The following is a 4180-nucleotide window of genomic DNA, read 5'->3' as shown; positions in this document are numbered from 1 at the left end:
GTCAAAATGAAACTATCTGCTGGAGCATCAGGAGTTCATGTGGGTTCAGGCAGAAAATCTTCATCGCTCATCTGTGAAACTTAAAACAAACAGGAAATGGTACAGTGATGTGCGCTAATTGGCTCAAATGATTGGCTGAAGCATAACATTCGTCATTATGTTGACGATGCTCTGTTGTCACTAAAGAGATAATATCAGTGAGGACAAAAAGTCACGGTGGATCCTCTAACATCTCAGAGAGGTCACGTTGAAGCGCCTGTAGCCTCTCCCTTTGATTAAAGCCACACGGTGACCTTTCCACAGCTCTCAGATAACAAAGTAAACCTGAGAACTTCCTGTCTGAAAACAACCTACAACTTTACAATACACCGAAAGCCTCATTCATAACCATTACATACGCACAAAAATAGGCCTGAAACAGTACGGCACAGGTAATATTTGTGATCTAAACTCTCATTTTGAAAACGAGGGAAAATGAAAATGAAATACGGCACATTTTATTTCTCACTTTCATCATTCCAACTTATTCCTAAACACTGAAATCAGTCATTTTATCATCATTTTCTCCTGCATTAAACCTTTCAACTATAAATCAACCAGCTTAAACTTCAAATCAAATTCTGTTTACCATGGTCACCATCACACTCACCCGCCCTGGAGTGCAGATGAGAGGGCCAGGCTGTATGCTGTGACTCGGAAAAGGTAAACCTGAGGATTTCCTGCCAGGACTGTTTCTTTCTTTTTTTTAATTCCTTTTACACTAATTATATTTGGTGATATAGCTCTGTTCTGGGATGCGTCTGCTCTTGAAAGCAAATATGTGTAAAGCCTAAAGGCAGAGAACTAAACAGAGCAGCCACCAGTGACAATGATTGTTTAAGTCAGAAGTAGCATAAAATAGAGGTGTTGGGGTGGTGGTGGGTATTAAAGTGGCTTGCAGAGATTTTTCAAAAGAGGTGTGCCGAATGGCATGCACTGGAGTGAGCTGATCTACTGGAGCTGCTGGCTGAGCTTGACTGAGTGGCAAACCAGAGCTAATGTTATGTCTAATTAGTGGAGTAGCTCAAATGAAATGCATGATGATGCCGGGATGTAGCAGCTGGATTCTGGAAAGTCAGACTCAGTTTTTCCCCAATATTAACCTATTAACCTGTCATAAATTTTCTTCACCTCACACAAAAAATATGATCACCGGCTAACCAAGAAAACCAAGTCCCAGTTTTGGTGTTTAATATATTTATTATTTTCCACAATGAAATACAAAAATACAAGGCATCAAATAAAAATAAAAGAGGGGAGAAAAAATAAATAAATAAAAATAAAAACCCACCCTAACAAACAACACCCCTGTTCGCTGTCAAGTAATCAAAAGTTTAAAAGAAAATACTTACAATCAGTGCAAAATAACACCAGCCAAGGTATACAGAACAAGAAGGAAGAAAAAATAAGCAAACAAATATAATTAAAAATAGACAAATAAATAAATGTCATTCCTGAACCTGTGTAGATGGTTGGTCAAAAAATATCAAAAAGGGTTTCCAGACCTTATTAAATTTATTTACAGAGCCTCTCAAAACGAACCTAATTTTCTCTAATTTAAGATGAAATAATACATCCTTAACCCAATGCGAAACTGTGGGCGGGGCTGCGTCCTTCCACTTCAAAAGTATTAGACGTCTTTCCAGTAGTGTAGAGAAGGCAATAAGTCTTTGACCACCTGCTGGTAGTGCCAGACCATCGGAATTGACCCCACATAAAAATAAAAGTGGATTAAGCGACACTCTTATCCCAAATATGCATGATAAAGCCCCACAGACATCCGTCCAGAACTTTTGTATTTTGGGACAGGACCAAAACATATGGATCAAGGTCGCCTCTGCCAATTTACATCTTTCGCACGTTGGGTCAATCTGGGGATACATCTTTGCCAATTTTGATTTGCTAAGATGAACCCTGTGCACTATTTTAAACTGCAGAAGGCAATGTCTTGCACACATGGAGGACGAGTGAATATTACTTAAAACATTGCCCCAGTCTGCTTCAGTAATACAGATTTTAAGATCCTCTTCCCAGTAATTGCAGACACAGAAGGAGAACCCAGGCGCAAAATCAGAACAAGTAGTGATGATATGGCTTTTTTCTTAGCCGGGTTAAAACACATAATGTCATCCATTACATCATTAGGGGGTTCATTTAGGAACCCTGGGATAGAGCCTGAAAGAAAGTGTCGTATTTGTAGGTACCTAAAAAAATGAGAAGGGGGTAAGTTGTATTTATTAGCCAGCTGTTCAAATGAGGCAAACGTGCCGTCAATGAATAGTTCTTTTAAAGATCTCAGCCCTCGCCTCTGCCAGCCCTGAAATGTGGCATCAGACATTGAAGGGGAAAAAGCATAGTTGGAAGCTACCGGGCTCCCTAAGCAGATCTTCAGAAGATTAAAATGTTTTCTAAACTGAAAGCAAATCTGGATAGTATTATTAACTACAGGATTCTCAATTGTCAGGCTTTTGGGTAACGGGATAGATGCACCTACGACAGACGATAGTAAGAAAGAACCAGAAGAGAGCTTCTCCATTTCTACCCATACAGGTCCACTGCAATCGTGCTGATAGTGCAGCCAGTAGGTCAAACAGCGTAAATTGGAGGCCCAGTAATAATAACGGAAATTCGGTAGGGCCAGGCCCCCGTCTTGCTTTGACTTTTGCAGATGTGTTTTACGCAAACGTGGTTTCTTATTGTTCCAAAGGTATGATGTAATTACAGAGTCCAATTTCTTAAAAAAAGCGTTCGGAATGTATATAGGGAGGCTTTGAAACAGATAAAGAAATTTGGGTAATACAGACATTTTAACTACATTCACTCTCCCAACTAATGAGAGAGGAAGCGGCGACCATTTCGACAAGTCTTGTTGCATACTGAGGTGTAGCTTAGTAAAATTTTCTTTAAAGATTTCACTGAAGTTTTTCGTCACAGTTATGCCTAGATAGACAAAGCTGTGTGTTGCAATCTTGAAGGGAACAGTAATGTTTGCTAATGTGGAAAGAGGCATATTTAGAGGCAGTAATTCACTCTTGTGTAGATTCAATTTATAGCCTGACACAAGCCCAAACGTATCAAAAAGTTCAAGAATGTAGGGAATTGTTACCTCAGCCTTGGATACAAACAGCAGGAGATCATCGGCATAGAGAGATAATTTATGCTCAGTTCCATACCGCGAAATGCCTTGGATGGCATGATTACTTCTTATAGCTATTGCCAACGGCTCAATAGCTAATACGAAAAGGGGGGGGCTGAGGGGGCAGCCCTGACGGGTTCCACGATGTAAGCGGAACGGTTTAGAATAATGGTACCATAGCTGAAGGACAGGCATAGAGTAATTTCACCCAGGATAAAAAGGAACTTCCAAACCCAAATCTTTGTAAGGTCTCAAATAGATATTCCCATTCTACTCTATCGAAAGCCTTCTCCGCATCCATGGAGAGAAGGCATTCGGAAGCAGCTTGACTGTGAGTGTACATTATATTGAGTAGTCTACGAATACTAAAAAAGGAGTGCCTGTTTTTAATAAAACCAGTCTGATCTGAAGAGATTATGTTGGGTAAAACTTTTTCCAATCGGTTGGCCAAAACCTTCGCTAGTATTTTATAGTCTGAATTCAGGAGTGAAATCGGCCTGTAGGATCCACATTCCAAAGGGTTTTTATCTTTTTTGGGAAGTAGTGTTATACAAGCTTGGTTAAGGCTATCAGGCAAAACACCTTTGGCAAGAGAGTCAGTATATAACGTAGCTAACACAGGGGCTAGTTTCCCAGCAAAGGCGGCGTAAAACTCGGTCGGTAAGCCATCAGGGCCTGGTGATCGGCGAGACTGTAATGATTTTATTGCCACTATGATCTCCTGCTGCTGCAGAGGTGCATCCAGGGTGGAAACCTCATCTGGGGACAATGTTGGAATCTTTAGGTCTCTAAAAAAATCAGAGAGGAAGTTAGAATCATTGGTATTATCGGAACTATACAACTTATAATAATAATGCTGAAAAGCATCATTTATCCCCTGTTGATCTGTAACAGTTCCACCATCTCGGGTTGCGACCCCATTAATAGTTTGCCTGGCTCTTGCACATTTCAACTGTCTTGCTAGAATCTCTCCCGCCTTATCTCCGTGCTCATAGGTATCACTGC

The sequence above is a fragment of the Pelmatolapia mariae genome, linkage group LG20, assembly GCF_036321145.2.
Source record: "Pelmatolapia mariae isolate MD_Pm_ZW linkage group LG20, Pm_UMD_F_2, whole genome shotgun sequence".
NCBI classification, from domain to species: domain Eukaryota; kingdom Metazoa; phylum Chordata; class Actinopteri; order Cichliformes; family Cichlidae; genus Pelmatolapia; species Pelmatolapia mariae.
The sequence above is the reverse complement of the archived record's forward strand: the minus strand, read 5'-3'. Positions refer to the sequence as shown.